At 34.7% G+C, this 25315-nt stretch overlaps 2 long non-coding RNA genes across 5 annotated transcripts in view; both read left to right on the top strand.

The window, feature by feature from the left end:
- LOC128316210 (uncharacterized) overlaps window positions 1–21829 on the top strand; it is a 72394-nt gene extending 50565 nt beyond the window's left edge. The window contains exons 3-5 of the long non-coding RNA XR_008299799.1: window positions 8448–8620; window positions 16747–16882; window positions 21556–21829. This is a non-coding gene — a long non-coding RNA (uncharacterized LOC128316210). The remainder of the gene's footprint in view (window positions 1–8447; window positions 8621–16746; window positions 16883–21555) is intronic.
- A 1838-nt stretch (window positions 21830–23667) lies between these two features.
- LOC106969292 (uncharacterized) overlaps window positions 23668–25315 on the top strand; it is a 172283-nt gene continuing 170635 nt past the window's right edge. For all 4 annotated transcript variants that reach the window (XR_008299795.1, XR_008299797.1, XR_008299796.1 and 1 more), the window contains exon 1: window positions 23668–23806. This is a non-coding gene — a long non-coding RNA (uncharacterized LOC106969292). The remainder of the gene's footprint in view (window positions 23807–25315) is intronic.

The following is a 25315-nucleotide window of genomic DNA, read 5'->3' on the forward strand; positions in this document are numbered from 1 at the left end:
TGATCCCTTCATCCTCTTCCCCACACTCCCCCTTCCCCAACATACACCAGTTAAACCAAATGGTTGTGGTATTGTGACAAAAAGATGAATATAATTCTAATCTAAATTTAGTCTTTTTTTTTTTTCCAGTCAGAATATTTCTTTTCTTCCTCTTGCAATTAAGCATTCTAATTTTCCTTTCCTATTGCAAAATTCTGCCTTTTAGATTGGCGGGGATTCAAATGGTATTAATCATTATTTCTAATTATTTAAGCTATTTCAATGATTGAAGAGAATGTCTATGATTATAGGTTACTGTTAAATAACGGAGTCCTTTCAAAATCTCATTGGTCAGTTTCAGTTTAGTTGGGAAAAAAATCACAGAGACAAAAATATAAGTTTTGAGAAACTACTCTTTTTAGCTACAAAAACTAGCTTGCATTCTTCTTATCAGAAGTAGAGGAAAGATTTTGCTGCAAACTTGGGAGAATACTGCTTATTAACTTCTTTATAACATGGTGAGAGTTTTTTCATTCCTGAATTTTAGCAATTTTGAAATGCTGAGATGCTCTCATTTTTCCTTTATAACTCAAGTCTGGAACCCAGAATTTCTTGCTTGGATTGTGAATTGCCAAACTCCAAGAGAATTGTGAATTTTTTTTATTTTTCATAAAAATAATAAATGGCCCTTGAAATATTTGAGTTAGATAAATTCCATTTAAGGTCAAATCTATCTTGTTTGAGACCTGCAATTCAAATCAAAACCACCTGGGGATGGAGTGGTTCTGTTGCACCCATGTATCTGAGGAAATCTTGCTGGGGATTGAGAGTTGACACCCAGACTTCATGTGCACATATCAGTTGAAGAAATAAGATAATTGTCTAAAACCTCCAAGCAACATTTCACTGGAGTTTTTTGGGGGAAGGGGCAGTTGTTTGTTTTTTGTTTTAGTCAATCTTACACATTAATGTAAATGTGATTTTTATGTGGCTTTTTAATGGATACTCAGATGGCAGCATCACTTTTCCATTTTTATTTTATTTTGTGCTTCAATAAATGCTGTTCTTGTACATGTGAAGCCAAATAAAATAACTGTTCAGTTCAGACAGTGTTATCATTTTCATTATTTATAAGATAGTGTGCATTTGTAGTCAGTGGAGTAATTATAAGTTCCAGATGGCAGGGGCCATTCCTATTAAGTTTTCTGTCCCCAGCGCTTAGTGCAATGCCTAGCACATAATAGGTCCTCCATACCTGCTTAATCAGGTAATGCTAATGGGATGGTTTGTTACTGTGATCTAGTTTCTTGACCTATAAAAGTGGCATTAATTATCTCTTTGATATATTCTATTCTTATTATTATGCCATTTAGAAGTTTTTAGGATACATACATTAGGTTTATAATAGTAGTTCCTTGAATTTGAACAACTTTGTGAGAAACACCTATATCCATTATTTTAGCATGTTCTCACTACTTTCCATTAAGTCAGGAGGCATGGAAGCCTGAAGTTTAAGAGATTATCATTCTTTATTCTAACTCCAAGCCAGTTCTCTCTTCTTTGCTAACCGTATGGTAGGCATAATGAACACATTATTAACCTCCAATAAAAGATTTCCTTCCTAAAGACTCATTGGTTGATAGTATTAAAATAATAAAGAATTCAGAAATCAAGCTTCTGACAACTTTATGTTGTTGGCATGGATTTTAGAATTTTATTTTAAGTGGCTATTTTCCAAATAAAGCTCAGCGTGATGGAAAAATCAGCTCTGGGCTATATGCTTGAGGATTGTTTACTTGGTGGGTTAATCACAAAGTTGTTTTTTTCCAAGGTTGGCTTCTCAGTGGGAGATCCCTGAAGGTTGGTATGGGTCCACAGGTCACAAAATAGTTTTAATAGCATATTCAACATAATGGAAGTGTCTTCTGAATTATTGGCTAATATACCTATTGTTCATCTTCCTGATGGAAAAACTGAGAGATGATTTTGTAAATGCTTGTACATTAGAAGTATTATTGAAGGTTTGCAAACATATTAAAAAAGGGGGCCTGTCTTTTCTTAAAATTGTCTACTTAAAATTTTCCCCCTCTGCTTTGCCTATTTCATGATGTTTTTAATTCTCTTCTCCTTAGAGTCCCAAGGCCTGAGGTTCTATTCCGTTTCCTCTTCTTTCCATAAACAATTTTTCCAATTGGATTTGTTAATAAAGCAGGCAGTATTTATTTGATTTACTGATAATTTTTCAGAATGTTAGATATTAAAAAGTTTTCTCATCGAAATTTAATTATCCTGATCATCAACTTTGTCCTTACTTTTGCTTAGACAAAATTTTCCCCATTTCCTAAATTTTTTTGTAGAGATAGAGCTAATTAATGATGCCAGAAACTTTTAAGGCGGTTCAATTGTACCTTTTGCTTTTCTCTAAATGATCTAATCCCAAAACTTGAAACATTGTTTAATCCTTCCTCCTTTTTAATACTCTCTAATTCTAAGTATCTTCAACTATATGATTGACTCAGGTTTAACTGTAATTAATTATAAATTTCACTTTTTTCATCTAAACGTGTAACTCCTTAAAGCCAAAGACCTCACTTTTTTTTCTGTGTTCCTCTTTTTATTCTTGTCACATATTAAGTGCCTGGTACCTTCAAAAGAGGAATGTTATACATGGTTATTTGCTTAATGAGAAATAGTCATTCATATTTGTATTTATTTTTTAACGTTTATTCATTTTTTTGAGAGAGAGAGAGACAGAGCATGAATGGGGGAAGGTCAGAGAGAGAGAGGAAGACACAGAATCTGAACAGGCTCCAGGCTCTGAGCTGTCAGCACAGAGCCCGATGCGGGGCTCGAACTCACGGACCGCGAGATCATGACCTGAGCCGAAGTTGGACGCCCAACCGACTGAGCCACCCAGGCGCCCCATATTTGTATTTGTTAATAGCAACAATAAACACTTTCAACACTGATCCCATTATAAATGTTAGGCAAGTTAGAATAGTAACAGAACAATGCAAATTGTTTTACAGAAATGAGGATTACAGCACCTATTAATGCATAATAATGTGGAATGTGGACTGAAGATACTGGTAAAGTGATCTCAATCTCATTTTATCTTATTTCCTATTGCCTTGTTTACCCCGTCCCTTGGTATTTGAATAGGACATCAGTTGACTTTAATGACTAGTATTGCAGTTATCTTTTTACCCTTGATTAGTTTTTTAAAAGACTATGCCCATTCTTTGAACAGAATGTCGTGATAGGGACATGTGTATCTTAAACTGCCCATATGTTACCAAAGCAGGTTTAGATTCTGTGCAGATTATTCCAAGCCTGTTATTTGACTAGGAGGATTTGCAGACTTTAAGAGCAAAGCAATTATTGGATATGTATGCTCCAGAGTTGATGATAGGTTTTTGCTTAACATTTTACATGATATCTAAAGTGCCCTTAAATTTCAAAAGTGAACTTTTGAGTTCCTAGCCTGGTGATTAAGAAATCTATAAATGTCATATTTCATGAATAGATATGAATAATTATAACTTCTTATTGACAGTGACCTCAGTGATTTCCCCCAGTGGTTGGGCAGGCATCTAAAGGTTAGCTCTTTAAAGTTCAAAGCTGATTTAGGTGGTGAGACACTATATTAGTTGTGTGAGTGCAGTTTTTCTGTGGTGTGGGGCATTGGGAGAGAGCTTTGGAGCTAGAGTGCCTGCCTTTGAAGCCTGTCTTTGCCACTCACAAACAATGTGGCAGGGCTACCAAATGATTTTGTATGTTTCCTTATTGGCAAAAAGGGAGAATAATAATAGTACTTCCCTCATAAGATTGTTATGAGCTTGAAATTAGATACTTAAAGTGCTCAGTTACCACTAATAAAGATCAAACATTATTATTATTCTCTTTCTGTTATCTGTCTCTACTTTTTTTTTTTTTTCATCTGCCTGACTTTAGCCAAGAAGTGCTGACCCTGAGGACCATTTCAGAGTCTACTCCAGAGGACTTCCTGTCTCTTCCCCTTGTTACCTTTTCTCCTTTCCAGACTGGCAGTGGTATGGAATGCAATCTTTCTAATTTGTTTCCCCTTTCATTTTCCGAGTTTTGATCATATATCCTAAGAGAAAACAGAATTTAACAAATATGAGAGGTGATAAAGCTTAAATTCTACCAAGTTCTTAGAGTTATGATTTCCAGTGTAATTCTTATCTCCTTTATAAAAATGATTTCCATTCATTCAAGTTATTTAAAGGCAAAAAGTGCCTGATTTCTCCTTCCTCTATGAAAACCCTTTTCCAGGTGGACTAGTGTAGAGGGTGGTGAGCTTGTTTGATGAGACGATGTCTGTCTATTATAGATCTCTGCTTCGTGCAGGAATGGACCCTCTGGGGAATTCTTTGTAAACACAGTACCAAGTCTACTTATAATATTAATTTCTCAAATTCAAAAAAGTGCTCTTGGTTACTAGTATGGGATTTCTGATTTTATTAAAAAACGTGTCACTGCAATTTGGTGTGGTGCCTATATTGAGAAAGTATGTGAAATTTGTCTTTTGTAAGGATATTGTTGAAGATATTTTTCATTGCATTTTTTGCCCTCTTTTAAAAAGATTCTTAGAAAAAAAATTCCTGCTTTGCTTTAGTGTCAATTAAATTAATCAGTTATTGATTTATTTTCCTAAATAATCATTCTGTTTATCTTAGGAATTATACTATATATAACTGATAAAGCTCATCTTTTCTGACATTTTGCCTTTAAAAATTAACCTCATCTTTCTTTTTCTTTTTTGTATTTACATTTTGATTTAGGGACTTTGTATTTTAAATATCTTTATAAGCTACATTAAATATTTCCTGAAACCAAGGTAGTATAATAAAAGGTGATATGTTTTTAGGTATTAAAACTGTGGCATTCTAAACATCCTTTCTTTCCCCACAATAAAATTACAGCTCTCATTTGTTCATCTCTATACATGCCACAAATTGTGCAAAACACTTTGTAAATCATCTCTTTTAATCCCCTTAGCAGTGCTATATAGAGGGTTTTTCCCCTTTTTACAGGTGAGAAAACTGTTGAGAAGTTAAGATCATAAAATTAGTTAATTAGGAAATCATGTTTTGAACTCAGTTGGATCTAAAACTTACACCTAGTCTGTATCATTCCTAATTGAAGAAGGTGAGTCAGTCCTCCATGTTTTAAAAACATTTAGGTCTTTTGTATGTCAAAGGAATAAATATGTTGGTTATCCAAATCTTCATTGGCAGTGGCACTTGAACAATGTCCTGGGCTTTTAAAATATGGTGAAATAATTTAGCATTATTATCAAATGTCAAATTACAGATTATGGAGGGCATAGCAGACATTTTTATTTGCAATCATCTCAAGATAATTTTACCTGAGCTGATTAAAAATTTGTAGAGTGGTCAGAGGAGATCATTAGCTACCTTGCTGCAATTATAATTTTTATGAAACTGTGAAATTCAATACTTGCTTGTATGAAGACAGGTACTTTAAGGGGTCAGTTTTTATTGTTCTTGTTGGCTTTAAAAGTGAATGGCAAATTCATCTAAAAATGAGGTAATATACTTGAGTGTTGCCACTTGCTGTACCTGAAAACTAGAATGATTTGTGTTAGCCAGACCTCCAGGTTATACTGAGTAATTTTAAAAGAGAGGAGGGAAGGGCAGCCTGCTTTCTTCTGCCCTTGACTGAAAAGTCCAAATATCTGTTTTCTTTATTTTCAAGTACACTTTATGGACTTCCTACAGAATATTAAGTGACAAGAAGGTTCTTTTTTCTTTTTGTTCCCAATTCCTTTTATTTATTTATTTATTTTCCTAACACTTTTGGAAAGCATTCTCCTTCCAGGCATTTAAGAGCTTTTTTGGCATCTGATGTTGCCAGTGTTAACACTGGCAATTGGTGCAATTTACAATAGTGCATTAAATATAAATCTCATTTTACATCAGTTGCATAAAGTTGATTTGTGGTAAAAGTTTGCTAGTAATGATAGATGTATATCATGAATTACTGCATGTTCAGTCCATGCACTTGAACTATATGGAAGTAAGCAATTGTATGTTTACTTAAGAAATGTTAATGTGTCTCTACAACTTAATTTTGTCATGTCTTTGTCAACTTTGTAAAAGGCCATGATGAGTTTCTATGTCCTTGAGTTAGGTCATTTCCTTTCTGGGAAAGAGACTCTGAGCAATTAGGATAAATGTTTTTAAGCCCTTTTTAGAATTTTAAATTAACTTCTGACAATAAACCTTTTTCATCTGGGTAACTTCTCAGCCTTGAGATTTTTGGGGGCATGCCTTATTTCCCTTTGTGTGATTAGAACATTGTTTGTAGAATATGTGAGCATGTAAGAGTTTATCTTAGATGTTTCGGGGCCCTTTGAAGAGTACAGAGGAGCATAATATTTTCTAAGTTTTTCTGGTCTCTTTCCTTGAATGGGTGCATTTGTTTTGGTGTCAGCTGTACCATATTTGATTTTAGTCTGACTGGTGTTTCATTGGCTCTGGCCTCTGCACAGTTCTGTTTCCCTTAGAACACTCACCTTCAGTGAGTCTAACTTTTCTCTTTTGAGTCTTTAGTTCTCTAGAGACTGTGGCTTCTCGTTTATTTTTTGTTGTTCTAGGGTCGGTGCCTTTACCAAATTAGGTATTTCCCCCAGTTCAACCTTGCTTTTAAAAATAGAAGGTGAAAGTGATACTGTCTTCCAGTCTTTCTTAACTTCTGTTGAGGCTTGTGTGAGAGAAGTAAGCCTTTCTGAAAATGATTTGAGGGCTTGTTTTATCAAGTCTCCCAAGAGTGATACTTAGGTAGTACTTTTGTAGATGCATAAGAGAGAAGTTAATTAATTATATCCAAAGGATGCCTTTGGGCATTAGGGCTTAATTTACTTGTAGGACTCCAGTGGAGAAGGACACTAAGACTTGCTTTGAATATACCAAACAAAGGATGGCAAAGGATGGATGACTGACACTCTTTCAGTGCCTACATTGCAGAAGGTAATGCACGAAGACTTTTAAATATATTCTCTCACTTAACATGAGGCTTGACTTGAAAAGCTAGGCCACTGGCAATGCTTCTATTAGAACTTTCCTAATCTTTTCTTTTTTTTTTTAAAGGCTTATGGGAGACCCAGGCTAGGTTGAGTATGTTTGACTCCTCTTGTAGCTGGAATGATAAAATAAAGCCCCTGGTAACTTTAATACCCCCAGTTATATCAGTGGATAGATTATCTAGACAGAAAATCATTAATGAGACATCAGCCTTAAATGAACATTAGACCAGATGGACTTAATAGACATATATAGAACATTCCATCCAAAAGCAACAGAATACACATTCTTCTCAAGTGCACATGGAACATTCTCCAGGATAGGACATATGTTAGGCCACAAAACAAGTCTCATTACACTTAAGGAGACTGAAATCATATCAAGCATCTTTTCACAGTGGTATGATACAAGAAATCAGTTACAAAAAGAAAATGAAAAATCACAAATATGTGGGATTAAACAACATGCTACTGAATAACCAGTGGGTGAACAAAGAAATAAAAGACAACTGAAAATGGAAATACAACTTACCAAAATCTATGGGATGCAGCAAAAGCAGTTCTGTGAGGGAAGTTCATAGCAATACAGGCCTAGCTCAAGAAACAAGACCAATCTTAATAATATAAGAGAGGAAATAAATGAGATAGGGATTAAAAGACAATATAAAAAGATCAATGAAACTAAGAACTGGTTCTTTGAAAAGATAAACAGAATTGGCAAACCTTTAGCTAGTTACACCAAGAAAAAAAGAGAGGGCTCAAATAAATAAAACGAGAAATGAGAGAGGAGAAGTTACAACTGATACCACAGAAATACTAAGGATTATGAGATTATTATGAATAATGATAGGCCAACAAATTATACAACCTAGAAGAAAGGGATATATTTCTAGAAACATACAATCATTAATACATTAATGAAAGAAGTTAAAGAATACACAAATAAATGGAAAGATAGTCCATGCTCATGGACTGGAAGAATTAATATTGTTAAGATGGTCATACTATTCAATGACTATATTATAAAACTAAGTAATCAAAATAGTCTGTTAATTATTATACCTCTGTAATATAGTGGATATATGGAAATGTACTTTGGTGCAGCCACTTTTGAAAGCAGCACAATATTCTTTTGGATTTTAGGGATTTAGTGCAGTTTCAACATATAATCTAAATTGTCATTGTAGTTCACCACCTTGCATTTTGTTTTAAAGACACAGAGGCTTAAAATGAGGTTCTTTTCTTCTCTCAAAAGAAAAAAAAAGGAAGTTGATGGCAATGTGGAACTATATTTAGAGCAATCTGTTGGTGCTTCAGTGGAATCTATCCTGTTGGTAAAATGTAGAGTAGGCTTAAAATGTTTTCTTTTTAATATTTTTATTTTTATTTTAATTTATAGAAAGAGAAATTGAGCATGTGAGCAGGGAAGATGGGAAGAGGGATAGAGAGAGAGAATCCCAAGCAGGCTCCATCTCTAACATGGAGCCTTATGCAGGGCTTGGTTTCACCACTCTGGGATCATGACCTGAGCTGGAATCAAGAGTCAGACACTCAACCGACTAAGCCACTGAGGTACCCCCATATGTTTGTTTGTTTGTTTTTAAGTTAAATATCATTCCACTGACTCCACAGTAATAAAAATAAAAATAAAAATAAAAATAAAAATAAAAACTTTACCTACTAGATTCAACTCACTATATGATCAACTCTTAATTCCTATAGGGTAAATACTTTGGGAAATGAAAAGTTTCCTTGAACTGGTTGGTATTATACTAGGATATTCCTTCTAACTAAGTACAACTTCCACAAAGTTCTATGGCAGAGAAGTTTGGATGCTGCAGCTTATAGGCACATTATTAAAGAATCTCTGCAAAACAATATAACTTCATAGAGTTCCAAATAAATTTAAAATATTCATAGCACTCTTGCTACCCATCTAGCCATTACTCTTTCTATTTAATTAACACTTACTATTGAGAATCCATGAGATTCAGGGTTATGGAGCAATCCTGATCAGAAAGTGTTTAGGATGAAGGAAAAGACAGTCCATTTGTTTGAGACATGGTAGTTTAGTTTCACTCAGAAAGTGAAGAGTATGCCAAAATCTCAAGTGCCACTGTCAATGACACATATATTTTTTGGTATTAACCTGTAATGTCTTGAGTGTTCCCAGTTGAAAAATTGCTTCCGTATTATATCAAGCTCAAAAATCCTCAAAATCTTGGCATCTTACTTGATTAATATTACTTAGCCATAAAAAAAGGATGAGATTGTGCCATTTGTGACAACATGGATGGACCTAGAGGATATTATCCTAGGTGAAGTAAGTCAGGCTGAAAAAGACAAATACCATATGATTTCACTTACATGTGTAATCTAAAAAAAAAAAAAAAGAGAGAGAGAGAATAAACAAACAAAAAGCAGAATGAGAACTAAAAATACAGAGAACAAACTAAGGGCTGCCAGAGGGGAGGGGGAACTGGGCAAAATGGGTGAAGGGGAGTGGGAGACACAAGCTTCCAGTTATAGATGAATAAGTCATGGGAATAGAAGACACAGCATAAGGAATATTGTTAATGATATTTTAATAGTGTTGCATAGTGACAGAAAGCAGCTGTACTTGTAGTGAGTATAGCGTGGTGTATAAATTTGTCCTATCACTATGTTATACACTTAAAACGAAGGTATCATTTTGTGTCGATTATACCCAAATAAAAACATTGGAAAACAAAACAGAACAAACAAAATTAAACTCATAGATACAGAGAACAGAATGGTGGGTGCGGGGGGGAAGGGGACTTGGAAGGAGAGTGAAATGTGTAAAGGGGGTCAAGAGATACAGATACCCAGCTATAAAGTGAATAAGTCATGGATGTGTAATGTACAGCATAGTGTCTATATCAATAGTATTGTAGTGCATATTTGAAATTACCAAGAGAGTAAATCTTAAAATCTTGTTTCTCATCACAGGAAAAAAAACTTCACTTTTTTGTAATTTTGTGTAGTACAGTATAATACAGATGGTAACTAGACTTATTTTGTAACTAGACTTATCATTTCACTGTGTATACAAATATTGAATTATTATGTTGTATACCTGAAAATAACATAATATTACATGTCACTTATACCTCAATTTAAAAAAATGTAAAAAAAACAAAAACAAAACAAAACAAAAGCTCAAAGACCCTCAGACCCTTTAGCTGCTTGATAGTAGCATATGTGTCCATTTGTACTGTTATTTTTCCTTAGCACCTAGAGTTCCTGGCCTATTATAAGTGTACAATAAATATTTTTTAGTAAAAGTAAAATGTAATCTAATGATTTTTAATAATCCCTAAGATAGTTTTATATACTTTCACTTGAAATCTGTGGAGATTTTAAATAAGTTATGAGTCTGGCTATGATCTCGCTGACACCTCAGATCTTCATTGACATGAGTAAAGATCCAGAAGATGCTGAATGGAGTGGATATGAGTGGATTTATTTTGTGAACTTATGGGTGAGAGAGGCAACTATCAACAGGAGCACATATTGTTTGCCATAGGTCTCTTGCAAGAAGCAGGATGTCCTGCTTCTCCGGCCTTTGGCTGATTCTGCAGCAGATGAGTTGAAGCAGAAATTATAACAGGACATGCTTCCTGTTAGGAGCTATCATGAGTCACTGCATTTATTGGGAAGAAATTGTTCACAGTAATTTGAAGACCTTGATATAAGAGTGATCGTCACTGGCACAGGAGGAATGCATGAAATAAAGAACTTGGTACCATTTCTAGTACCATTTGAAAATAATTGGGTTTAGAATGACATCAGAGATGTTTTTCTACATTAAATGTTCTAAGAACAATGTGACTTCAGTGACAGGGACTCCAGTGAAAACCTGAAGTCATTTAGAAAATGTACCATGGCTTTGACAAGCATAAAGACTTATATATAATCAATCCCAAATGTTACACAGCTGTTTCTAAAAAAGTATTAAGTGTAATATTATTGTCCTAATTATCTTTTTCCCCCCAAGAATGTGGTATTATATGGCATCCCTTACAATTAACTATGCTTAGTTGAAATCAGTATGCCAACCCTGTAACGTTATATACAATGCCATTAGTTGTGTTATGAATAAATGTACCAAACAAGGAAACAAACACATATTTTTTAAAAATGAAAGAAAAAAAAAGAGGTTGAAGTGTTGACAGGGGTGAATGGAGGTAGAAGATGAGGACACAGGAGGCAGATACACAGGATAATGGTGAAATTCTAAACCCTTGTGGAAAAAAAAAAGAAATCTTGAGGAGTTCTAGTTCTCCTCATACTATAGAACTGAGGGTTCAAAGGTGTACTACCTAAATCTCAGAAATTAGAGAACCTCCAGCTGATGTCTGGGTAACATTAGTCAGCATCTCAAGTTATATGCTCCCAATGTTGTACCAACTTCTCCCTCAGTCCCCATTGAAATCCTACCATACATCCCAACATGTATACCAAAGCCTAGGACTCATGCTTGACTATGTTTTTCCTCTTACCTTCCATAACCAACCCAAAAGCAATTCTGTATTTGTTTCCAAAATAAACTTTGAAGTCATTTACTTGTCTTCTATATCACTACTATTCCTGATCCTAGAACACCATCATTTCCTTCCTGGGTAACTGCAAGAATTGTAATCTCCATTCTAACCACCCTTTCACCACTCTTGCCATGCTCCTTCCATAGCAGAGTGATCTATGAAAACAGTAAATAAAATCAAGTCTCTGTTTAAAAATCCTCTAGTGAGTTCCCATAAATCTGAGGATGGAATGCAAACTCCTGCAGTGGTGGAGAGTAGCTGGCCCCTCACCCAGTACCACTTGCTCTCAGTAGGCTTCTACCACCCGGCCTGCCTACACCTGAGAGGTGCCAAGATTTCTCCTGCCTTAGGGTTTTTGTTCTTGCTGCTCCTGGACATGTCTTTCTCCTTCTCATTCCATCCCCATCTTCTCATCCTTCCATGTAGGTTCAAATATCCCTCCTTGTGGAGGTCTTCCCTTTCTATTCTATTGAAAATTGTCCCCGTTTACCACATTGCTTTATTTATTTATTTATTTATTTATTTATTTATTGATTGATTGATTGATTGATTGTAGCACTTGTTAAGATTTATAACTTACGTGCTATTTCTCTTCTGATCAGAGATGGGAGCCTGTGGCTTTTTCACAGTTGTATTCCCATTGCCTTTTTATAATAAGCACCCCATACATATTGGTTGAGTGAAAAAGATTCTTTATTTGGATGTCCTTTTGTGCCTTTGAAAACCACTGGCTTCCCACTTGTCTCTTCCTATGGCTCAGAGAAATCCACAGGCTTATCCCATATTTTGACTTTCATATAGATCTTTTCTGCTTCCCACACCAAACGAACTTCCTAAAAATTGAGTCATGTAAATAGGCCTCTGATAGGGTGGGGAGCAATTCTTCTTATTGCCATAAGGGTCCAGCCATGGCTGAATCCTAGTAGGCATGCAGATTGGGCTGAAATGGGCTGTTGATGTATTTGTCCTTGAAGTCTGTGCCAGTTAATCATTCTTCACCTCCAAAGTTAAGTGACTTTTCAAAAATATGTCATATAACTTAGAGGGTCCTGAGAAGGAAAAATAAAACTGTATCGTCCTTCCTGAAATCAGTTTTAATCAGAGAGAAGTTAGTAGAACTCTAGACAGTGAAATGCATTTTCTTGTGGATCTGCAATTCTAATAGTTTTTCTATTTTTTTTTATTGAGGTATAATTGAAAAATGAAATAGTAAGATAAAGTGCATATCATGATGATTTTATATGTATAAACTGTGAAAGGACTCCCTCTATCAAGTTTAATCAACAGATCCATTGCCTTGTATATTGGCCTTTTTGTGTGTGTGTGAAGTTCTACTCTTACCACATCCAATTATACAATACAATGTTATCAACTACAGTCATTGAGTTACATATTAGATACTAAGACTTTATTCATCTTATAACTGAAAGTTTGTATTACTTTTCTACCAACATTCCCTTATTTCCTCCAGCCCCCAGCCCCTGGCAAGTGCTTTTCTATTCTCTGTTCCTATGAGTTTGACTTTTGACTTTTGACTTTCTTTTTTTTTTTTTTTTTTTTTTGTTTTAGGTTTCATTGTAAGTGATACCATGCAATGTTTATCCTTCTTTCTCTGGCTTATTTCACCTCACACAATGGCCAAGATCCATCTAAGTTTTCACATGTGGCAGGATTTCCTTCTTTTTAAAGACTGTATAATATTCCATTGTATGTATATACTACAATTTCTTTATCCATTCACCCATGGCTGGAAATATAGGCTGTTTCCATGGTTTAGCTATTGTAAATAATACAGTGATGAACATGGCAGGACCGATTATCTCTTTCAGATAATGGTTTCATTACCCTTGGTTATATACTCAGAAGTGGGGTTTCTGGATTGTGTGGTAGTTCTGTTTTTATTTCTTGAGGAACCCCTATACTGTTTTCCATAGTGTCTATACCAATTTATATTCCTCCCACCAACAGTGTACATAGTTCCCCTTCTCTCCACATCCTCACTAGCATTTGTTATTTCTTGTCTTTTTTATGATAGCCATTCTAACAGGTGTGAGCTGATATGTCATTGCAGTTTGACTTGCATTTGCCTGATTATTAGTGATGTTGAATAACTTTTCATGTACCTTTTGGCCATCTGTATTTTGTATTTTTTTATTTTTAGGAAAGTATTTATTCATATTCTTTGTCCATTTTTTAATTGGGTTGTATGTTGTGTTGCTATAAGTTCCTGTTGTATTTCGGATATTAATCCATTATCAGATATGTGGTTTGCAAATACTTTCTCTCATTCCATAGGTAGCCTTTTCATTTTGTTGATGGTTTCTTTTGTTGTGCAGAAACTTTTTAGTTAAATGTATTCCTGCTTATTTATTTGTGGTTTTGTTCCTTTGCTTATGGTGTCAAATCCAAAACGTCATTGCCAAGACGGATGTCAAGGAGCTTAACCTCTATGTTTTCTTTTGGGTGCTTTATGATTGTAGGTCTTATGTTCAAGTCTTTAATCTACTTTCAGTAGATTTTTGTGTATGGTATAAGATAGAGGTCTAGTTTCATTCTTTTATATATGGCTACCAGTTTTCCCAACACCATTTTTTGAAAAGACTGTCCATTTTCCATTGTATATTCTTGGTTCCTTTGTTACAAATTAATTGATTATATATGCCTGGCCTGTATCTGGGTTCTCTATTTTGCGCTATTGATCTATGTGTCTGTCTGTATGCCAATACCACACTGTTTTGATTACTATAGCTTTGTAATATAGTTCAAAATCTGGAAGTTTAATACCTCAAGCTTTGTTTTTCTTTCTTAAGATTTCTTTGGCTATTTGGTATATTTTATGGTTCCATACTAATTTTAGGATTGTTTTTTCCATTTCTGTGAAAAATGTGATTGAAATTTTGATAAGGATTGCATTGATTTTGTAGATTGCTTTGGGTAGTAGGGACAATTTAACAATATTAATTCTTCCAATCCATGAGCATGGACTATCTTTCCACTTATTTGTGTCTTCTTTAATTTCTTTCATCAGTGTCTTATGGTTTTCAGTATACAGGTCTTTCTCTTCACAGTTAAATTTATTTCTATGTATTTTATTCTTCTTGATGCAGTTGTAAATTGGAATGTTTAATTTCTCCTTCTGGTAGTTCATTGTTGTATAAAAACACAATTGTTTTTTGTATATTGCTTTTGTGTCCTGCAATGTTACTGAATTCGCTGATTAGTTCTAACAGTTTTTTGGTGGAATCTTCAGGATTTTCTATATATAATACCATCTACAAATAGAAACAGCTTTAATGCTTTCTTTCCTACTTGTATGCCTATTATTTCTTTGTCTTGCCCAAGTCCTCTGCTCGGGACTTCCAGTACTGTGTTGAATAAAAATGGCAATCCCTGTTTTGTTCTTGGTCTTAGAAGAAAAACTTTTATCTTTTTATAAGTGGGTATCATATTAGTCCTGGGCTTGTCATATATAACCTTTATTGTGTTGAAGTATGTTCCCTTTATACGCATTTTGTTGAGAGTGATTTATTTTAATCATAAATGGATGTTGATGATGTCAAATGCTTTTTCTTCATCTATTGAGATGATCATATGATTTTTATCCTTCATGTTGTTAATGCACTGCATCATATAATTGATTTGCAGATGTTGAACCATCCTTGCATCCTGGGAACGAATACCACTTGATCATGGTGTATGATCTTTTTAATGTACTGTTGAATTTTTTTTCCTAATATTTTGCTGAAAACTTTTTTTATCTGCCTTTTTATCCTCATCTTGTCTCACTCTCTTTTTTTAAATTTAAGTATAATTGACATGTGTTACATTAGTTTCAGTATACAACATAGTAATTTGACAATTCTGTATGTTATACTATACTCACCATGGTAAGTGTAGTTACATCTATCACCGTACAATGTTATTAAAATATTATAGACTGTATTCCCTACATGGTACTTTGTATCTCCATGGCTTATTTATTTCATAACTGGAAGTTTGTACCTTTTAATCCCCTTCATCTATTTTGCCCATCCCTTAGTCCTCTCCCCTCTGGCAACCACTAATTTGTTCTCTGTATTTATGATTCTGTCTCTGTTTGTTTCTCTGTTCATTTGTTTTGTTTTTTAGATTCCACATATAAATGATATCATATGGTGTTTCTCTTTTACTTATTTCACTTACCATAATACCCTCCAGGTTTATTTTTGCTGAGTATTTTTACATCTATATTCATCAGGGATATTGGCCTGTATTTGTTTGTTTGTTTGTTTTTGTTTTGTTTTCCTCATACATTCTGTGTATGGCTTTGTTATCAGGGTAATGTTGTCCTCATATAATGAGTTTGGAAGTTTTTTCCTCAAATATTGGTATTTGTTCGTTTTTAAAATGTTTCGTAGAATTCACCAGTGAGGATATTGGTACTGGATTTTTCTTTCTTGGGAGTTTTTTGATTACTGATTCAATAGTAATTTGTCTATTCATGTGTTCTCTTTCTTCATGATTCAGTATTGGTAGGTTGCATCATTTTCAGAATATATCCATTTCTCCTAGGTTGTTCAATTCATTGGTGTATAATTGTTTATAGCAGTATCTTATGATTCTTTGTATTTCTGTGATCTTGGCTTTAATGTTTTCACTTTCATCTATAATTTTATTTGAGTCCTCTTTTCTTGCTTAGTCTAGCTAAACGTTTGTCTGGTTTGTTTATCATTTAAAAACTTTTTATTATTTCCATGAATTTTGGTATGTTGTATTTCCATTTCATTTGTTTCAAATATTTTTTTTATTTCTCTTTTGATTTTTTTTCTTTGACTCATTGGTTATCAGGAGCATGTTGTTTAATCTCCACATATTTGTGAATTTTCCAGTTTTTTTTTTATAATTGATTGGTAGTTTCACACCTTTGTGGTTGGAAAAGATGCTTGATATGACTTCAGTCTTAAATGTATTGAAACTTGTTTTGTGGACTAAAATATTATCTATCCTGGAGAATGTCCCATTTGCACTTGAGAAGGATGTGTATTAGAATTGAATGGAATTGAATGGAATATTCTGTATATGTCTGTTAGGTCGTCAAGCCTAACATATAATTTATTAAAAAAATTTTTTAATGTTTATTTATTTTTGAGACAGATACAGAGCATGAACAGAGGAGGGACAGAGAGAGGGAGACACAGAATCTGAAGCAGGCTCCAGGCTCCCAGCTGTCAGCACAGAGCCCAACATGGGGCTTGAACTCATGGACTGCAAGATCATGACCTGAGCTGAGGTCAGATGCTTAACCGACTGGGCCACCCAGGTGCCCAGAGCCTAACATATAATTTAAGTTTAATGTTTCCTTATTGACTTTCCACCTGGATTATCTATCCAATGTTGAATGTGGGGTATTAAAGTCTCCTGCTGTTATTGCATTGTTGTTTCTTTCTTCAGATCTTGTAATATTTGCTTTATGTATTTAGCTGCTCCTATTTTTGCATGCATAAATATATACAAATAGATCCTCTTAGTGAATTGACTCCTTTATTATTATATAATGACCTTCTTTGTCTCTTGTTACAGTGAATCTATTTTGTTTGGTATCAATATAGCTATCCTTGAATTCTTCTGGTTTCCATTTGCATGGAATGTCTTTTTCTATACCTTCACTTTTAGTCTGTTTGTTCTTAAAATTGAAGTGATTCTCTTGTACACAGCATATAGTTGGGACTTGTTTTTTATCTGGTTAGCCATTTTGTGTCTTTTGGTTGAAGAATTTAGTTCATTTACATTTGAAGTCATTATTGATAAGAATGGACTTACTATTGCCATTTTGCTAATAATTTTCTGGTTGCTTTATAATTCATTATTCATTTTTTTTTTAAATCTCTCTCCCTTTTTTTAATGTTTATTTTGAGAGAGAGACAGAGACAGAGAGAGAGAATCCCAAGCAGGTACCACTCTGTCAGTGCAGAGCCCGATGCAGGACTCAATTCCACATACTGTGAAATCATAACCTGAGCTGAAATCAAGGGTTGGATACTTAACCAACTGAACCCCAGGCATCCCATTTTTTATCTCTTGTTTTCTTCTGTGATTTTCTTTCTTTTCTTCCTCCTCCTCCTCCCCCTCCTCCCTTCTTCTTCTTCTTCTTCTTCTTCTTCTTCTCCTTTTCTCTAGTGCTATGCTTTGATTCCTTTCTCTTTTATCTTTTGTGTATCTACTACTGTTTTTTGCTTCATCATTACCATAAACTTTACACAAAACATCTTATATTTATAACAGTCTATTTTAAACTAATAATTTAACTTCAAATACACGCAAAAACTGCATGCTTTTACACTGCCCTCCACACATATTTTATGTTATTGATTTCACAATTCACATTTTTTACAATGTATATTCCTTAGCAATTATTATACTTATTTTTAGTACTCCTATCTTTTGACATTTATGCTAAAATTATAAATGATTTACCAACCACCATTTTACTATTAGAATACTCTAATTTTAACTATATATTTACCTTTACCAGTGACTTTTATTCTTCCATGTTTTCCTGTTACTGGTTAATACCCTTCTAATACATATTTGGGTACGTATTTGTATTTTAATTTTTATAGTATTCTGAAAAAATTCACTTGAGCATATTGTGGATCCCCTGGAAACCCACTTTATCACAGAGTGCTGTAGTGGCCTTTTCATGCCCTCATTTGCATTTGTGTTGGTGATTAATTCACACCAAGTGAAGGCCAAATGATGTTAGTTTCCCTACTATAGAAACAGAGGTTTTGAGGTAGTTTAAATGGAGTTGTATTCCTCACCCTTTGTTTCTAATATGTATTACCTACATTAGTCCTTTGTGATAAGCTGTCCCAGAATGTTGACTTTCTTGGGCTCTCAGTGGCAGTATTTAAGGGTCTCTGGAAAAGCACAGTTGGGGAAGTAGAGGAAGAAGAACTCTACTCTTCCTCACCCTCATTCCCTATATCTCTGCCTTGTCTTCAATAAAGAAGCTCCTCTTTTTTTTTTAAAATGTTTTTTAATGTTTATTTATTTTTGAGAGACAGAGTAAGAGTGGGGGAGGGACAGAGAGAGAGGGAAACACAGAATCTGAAGCAGGGTCCAGGCTCTGGGCTGTCAGCACAGAGCCTGACATGGAGCTCAAACCCATGACCTGTGAGATCATGACCTGAGCCGAAGTTGGATGCCCAACCGACTGACCACTGAGGCACCCCAAGAAGCTCTCCTTTTCTATTTGTACATCAGTCCCCTTTGTAATAAACTTGATGACCAATGGGTTCAGTATTTTAAAACAAGTTTTTAAAACCACTGGCCTGGACCACTGCAGTTCTAGGTATAGAATTTAAAATATTACAAGAATGTATATAAAATCATCTGGCTAAAATTTGACTATACCCTTACGTTTTGAAGCAAAATATGGGAAATTGTCTCAAACTTAGAACCATAGGTATAAGCAAGTTTCCATTTAACATGAAGCAAAACACATTTCAGTTATAATACATGGGGTATTGCAGTAGGATACTTCACCTCTCTCATGTTACAGAGAATGTTAGACTCAAGGGTCCATCAGTGATTCAGAGGCAGAGCCAAGATTAGAACCCAACTTCCTGATTCCTGTTCCAGTAGTCCTCCCATTAATCTGGGTTTTTTTTTTTTTTTAACATTTATTTTAGTTTTGAGGGAGAGAGACAGAACATGAGTGGGGGAGGGGCAGAGAGAGAGTGAGACACAAAATCTGAAGCAGGCTCCAAACTGTCAGCACAGAGCCCTACGTGGGGCTCAAACCCACAAAACGTGAGATCGTGACCTGAGCTGAAGTTGGTTACTTAACCAACTGAGCCTCCCAGGTGCCCCCTCTGCATCTTCTTCACACCCTTTTCTCTCAAAATTATCTTGCTGTGAGAAACTTCAAGTTTCTGGGGGAAAAACTCTATTTTTTTCAGGAGAGTTTTGAGACATCTCTGACAAGAAAAAAAAGTGGCTTTTTAATCAGAATATACATTTGCAAATCTACAAATATTAGTTTTTCTTTTATTTGGGTCACAGGTTGTTCTTTTCTACTCTTTCTTCTTTTTGCCAAAACCAATGCCTTGGGTGTAAGTAAGGCTTTCAAGACGTTTTATGTTCCTTTGTGAGATGCTTTGGAGTTAATATATACCCCTTATGTGACAGGCCTGGTTACAAGAGAAATCATTATAATTTTTCTGTGTCTGGGGCCTGACTCTTGCTTGTTGTCTTAATGTTTCCAAAGCTCTAATCTGAAATACACTGATATACTTATTTGGTACGTAGAGTCCTCTGTGCCTTGCTCCTTGTAGTATCTTATCTTTCATCCACTTGTCTAGAAAAGTTACTATGGAGTCCAGTGGGTGTGCTTCAAGCTTTCTCATAAAAACTCACTGTTTGGAGTTTTACTCTGAGGGGGACATCTTTTCCTTCCATTTGCAAGATTAGGGATAACCAGGTTGGCAAGAAAACTGTAGTTTTATTTCTGTTTGTTCTTTCCACAAAAACTCTAGAAATTCTTCCTTTTTACAGTTTTTCAAATTTAAGAGTAACTGTTTCTCTATTGAACACTTTCATCATTTACTTTTCTTCTAATTGCCTTGTTCTGTCCTTCTCTTCTTTTCTCCCCTTTCCTTCAAAACATGCATTGGCATTGCTTTGTGTCAAACAGTATATGATTTTAAATATAGCCAAATGTTTAATAGTTAGGTTGAATAGCTTCAGATACCATCTTTCATCTGCATTGCTGAATGAAGCTTTAACAGAGCTGTTTATAAATGTTCTGCTAGCTTTTCTCTTTTCTGGCTTTTTCTTTCTAGAGTTACCCAGTTGGATTTATATATATTTATTATATCTTCCAACTCTTGCTGACTGGACTTCTGGTTTCAGATGCTACCCATGATTATTGATGTCATGGTTATTGCTTGAAATTATTGTTTTTGTTCTCCTGTGTATGTTTTGATACTCATATATACTGGACTTCATTTTATTTTCAAAAATGCTGTTTCTCTGAATTTGTCACAATTTGCATCCTTTGCCCAACTTCTAGAAAATTAACAGTTGCACACATATGGAGGCAAATGCAGACTTACTGGGTTCATTTCCCTTATGTAGGTCACTGATAAAAATAAATAACTTGGTGCTTTTTCTCTTGATGCAGAAAATAGGTTACTGTGGTCCCATGGAGAATATCTTCTCATTTTACTGTGTTACACTGTTGCTTCTAGAAAGTGATCATGTCAATCCTTTCTGAAGCTCTGACATTAATTTTTTTTTTTGAATACAGTGCAGCTAAGTCAACATAGGACAATTATGTTTGAAGTTTTATTTTATTTTAATTTTACTATCTGTATGTATGAGGAGTAATAAGAGAATAAGTCTAAAGCAGAACTTCACTGTCCTGTGGTAACTCAGCCAGGTGTGTTGTCTTCCAAAAATATTTAAACATAGAGACACATGTAGAGGGTTTTACTTTCCTGCTAGGTATATTATTCTGTAATTTTCTTTTGCCACTTAAAATTACATCATAGCATCTCTCTGGTTAATAGGTATATGTCATATTCTTTAGTAGCTGTATAATAGTATGGATATATTATAGTTTATTTAATCATTATCCTTATCATGGACATTAAATTTGCTTTTAATTTTTTTAACCACTAAAAATACTGTTTTACATTATTGTAATTTTACAGTGAGACCTCTTTTGAATATATCCATTCATTCTGGTGCTTTTAATGCTGTAGGATAGATTCCCCAAAGATAATTGCTGGGTCAAGATGTATATGCATTTCTTATTTGCAATGGATATCACCATGTTACTTTGTGAAAGGTTCTAGCAATCATGCTTCCATCAGCAATATGTCCATTTTCCTACATCTTTCTAAACACTGGATATTTTTACTTAAAATTTTTTTTTAATATTTATTTATTTTTCAGAGAGAGACAGAGAAAGACAGAGGCTGAGGAGGGGAAGGCAGAGAGAGAGGGAGACACAGAATCCAAAGCAGGCTCCAGGCTCGGAGCTATCGGCACAGAGCTGGACGCAGGGCTCGAAGCCATGAACCGTGAGATCATGACCTGAGTCAAAGTCAGATGCTTAACTGACTGAGCCACCCAGGTACCCCAAGGATGTTTTTACGTTTTTAAATGTAGGCTAAACTGATGTTTAAAAAAGAGTATCATGTTTTAATTTCTATACCTTTTGCCCACTGATGGGATCAATGCGGTTGGGCTTTTTTTGTTTTCTGTGTTTGTTTTTGTTTTTTTGGTTGGTTGTTTAAATTTTATAGCCATTTGGATTTTTCTCCTGCTCATAGCCTTTGCTTATTCTTATTTTGAGTTGTTTTCTTCTTTTCAATTTATAGTTCTTTATCTTTTAGAACTAGCAATTTTATATTTGTATTTTTAAATAAACTTTTAATTTTAGAACAGTTTTAGATTTACAGAATAATTATGAAGATAGTATGGAAAGTTCCCATATGACCCTCATCCTCCCTGCCCCATTTCCCTTGTTATTAACATCTTGCATTAGTATGGTGTATCTGTTACAATTAATGAACCAACATTGATACATTGTTATTAACTAAAGCCCATACTTTAGTCAGATATTCTTAGTTGTTTTTTCTAATGTTCTATTTCTATTACAGTATACCACCCAGGATACCATATTACATTTAATTGTCATGTCTCTTTAGGCTTCTCTGTGCTATGAAAGTTTCTCAGACTTTCCTAGTTTTTGATGACCTGGACAATTTTGAGGGGGGCATTCTCATCTTATTCTGGATTTAAGGGAGAAAAAATCCATTATCTTTTCAGTAAGTATGATGTTAGCTGTAGTTATTTCATAGAGGTTATTTATCAGTTTGAGGAATTTCCCTTCTATCTCTAGTTTTCTGCTTGTTACAGATTTGCAGATCTCCCCATTCTATAATTTATATTTATATTTTGTTCTCTTTTCATAAACATCTTACACTTGTTTCCCAATACTTTTTTTGAGAGAGAGGTGGCGGGGGAGACAGAGAGAGAGAGACAGAGCATGTGAGAGTGGGGAGGGGCAAAGGGAGAAGGAGAGAGAATCTTAAGCAGGCTTCACACCCAGCACAGAGCCTGACATGGGGCTTGATCTCATGACTGTAAAATCATGACCTACACTAAATCAAGACTTGGACACTTAACTGACTGAGCCACCCAGGCGCCCCTCCCAACATTTTCCTACATTGTATAATCTAGGAAATCTAGGATTATATATAATCTAGATAAACCTTGAGCTGCTTTGTATCACTCACTTCCATTCTTCGTTTATTTTTCTCTCCAATGTGTAAGACTTCCAAGCAGTCAAACATATAGACTTAGGATTTTCCTGGGTTCAATTTCTAGGGATTACTTCTTCCTAGTTTTTTGATCTTGGAAATGTTCTTTTACCTCTCTGAGCCTCAATTTGCTTCTCTGAAAAAGTTGGTGTATTATTCCTTTCTCAAAGGATCTTTGTGACATATTTATAAGTGCTGAACAAGTGGTTGTTATTTATCTTTTATGGAGAAAGTTACTGTATTTTTTTCATTCTGGAAAGCATTAGAATTACACTCTCTAGCTGTGTGACATATTTGGGGAACAAAAGTGACCAGAATATATTTCCATTTATGCAACTTTTTTATTCTGTGAGCAAAGAAATATCTTGGTCATAGCTTTGATCCAACCATGTTATAGCACTGTTATAAATAAGTAATCTCTTTTTAACTATTAGCTTTGACCTGTATAATAAAAGTGGTGTTAAATTTTGTTGCAGGGAAACTTGATGGAGACAAACTTTCACATACATGAATAAAATATTATGGCTATAACTTGGAAAGTTGAGTGCTTAAATGCTTCACAGCAATTATAAGTCAACCCAAGGAATGTTATTAAATTACTAGTATGTAAATTCTTAGTATACTATTATTTCATTATGACATTCAGATGGGATTTGTATGTCCTACACACACAGTTGTCAGAGATCAGAGGTTGATGACTGCTGTCCTTTGTCCCAGTAATTATTTTGTATTTCTCATATTTACATCACAAATTAGGAAGAACTTGGCTAGAAATAGCTAAGGTTCTGCTGAGAAGAGGATTTAACTGGGAATGTGCTCTTGGAATTTCTGAATTTGAAGAAGTATGATTGCTTGAAAGCATACCAAGTGTTTAAAAGGTAATATTTGCCAACCATATAAAACCAGAATTAGTCGTGGGCTAGAAATTGAGCTATTTGTGTGGTGGGAGACCATTGTTTCCCTTGCTTTGAGTTGCTTATCCTTTTTTGATTTCTCCAGATATAAAACAGTAATCATATTTTCCATTGTTTAGCTCATGGAATGTTAGAACGGAATAGGATAATGTGGGCCTAAGATTCTTCACTTGTTTTCCATTACTTGTAGGCTGAAATCCAAATTCCTTAGCAATATCATAGTGGTTGAAAACATAGGTTTTGGAATTAGATACAGGTTGTGAGCCCAGATTCTGACTCTGCCATATACAGCCATGTTCTTGGGCAGTTTACTTGAGCTTTCTAAGTTTCAGTTTTCTCGTCTATGAAATGGAGATAATAATAGTTCCTTCCTCATCGAGGTTGGTATGAGAGTTAACCTAGGTAGTATAAGCACAATACAAGCACAGGGTTTGTTGCATTCTATGTGTTCAGTAAATGGTAGCTGCTGGTATCCACGTCTCCATGGCATATAAGGCCTTTGCTACCTGGTCTTTTTCACTTCATCTGCCATCATTAACTCCCTAAATTCATCCCATTTATCCTGAATACACTCCTTTATTACAACACACCTTACTTCCTGACTTTTCTCCACTGTGTCTTTTTGATGTCAGAAATGTTATCTTATTCATAGGTGGATTTTCCTTAGTTAGCACACAGTGGAACTATAGCCAGTTGACTCAAGAAAATTGTGTAGAATTAAACTAATGTTGGGATCGTCATAAATAAATAAGGATTGGTCAAATAAGTATATAGTGAGTACATTAAAAAATAAAGTAAATAAAAATCCCTGTGTATATAAGACATCTGAACCAGTGGTCATTGGCCAAGCTAAGTATAGACCTATTTTGTTAAAATAAGTCAGGAAAATTTATAACAAAAGTTTTAATTTCTGGCTTCTCTTGAAAAGTTTGGAGATCTAGCAACTGAACCTCCCTTGCTGCACAGAAATGGTTGGAATTCTTCAATTAGACCCATTCTCCATTCAAATAACATAGATGCATCACAATAGTGTCTCTATGTGTCTACCAGTATAAAGTTCATCTTTTCCTCCAGAAAACATGATTTGACTAATGCAGAATAGGAAGAGTACTGCACTTTACCCATTCCCAGGTAGGTAGAGTTAGCTGATCTACCTGAAGAAGCAATGGCAGCCACCCACCCCACACCCCAGAAAGCCTAATCAAATGCTCTTAAAAATGTTTGATCTTGTTAAGCTTATATCGCCATAGCTATGTATAGTCTTGCTGATTTTGGTATTGTTGATTTATTCTGTGCCCTCCTGAGAAGCCCTACAGTTTGTGAGGATGAATTCGAGTTATTAATAGAGATAGTGGCTTATAATAGATGAGTTTTGTCTCTTACAGCCCCATGACCCAGGTGCATGTGGTTTTGGCCACATTGAGACAGGGCCAAGGGACTATGTGTAGTCATGTTAGGAGGCTGCATAGGGGA

The sequence above is a fragment of the Acinonyx jubatus genome, chromosome A1, assembly GCF_027475565.1.
Source record: "Acinonyx jubatus isolate Ajub_Pintada_27869175 chromosome A1, VMU_Ajub_asm_v1.0, whole genome shotgun sequence".
Classification (NCBI taxonomy): domain Eukaryota; kingdom Metazoa; phylum Chordata; class Mammalia; order Carnivora; family Felidae; genus Acinonyx; species Acinonyx jubatus.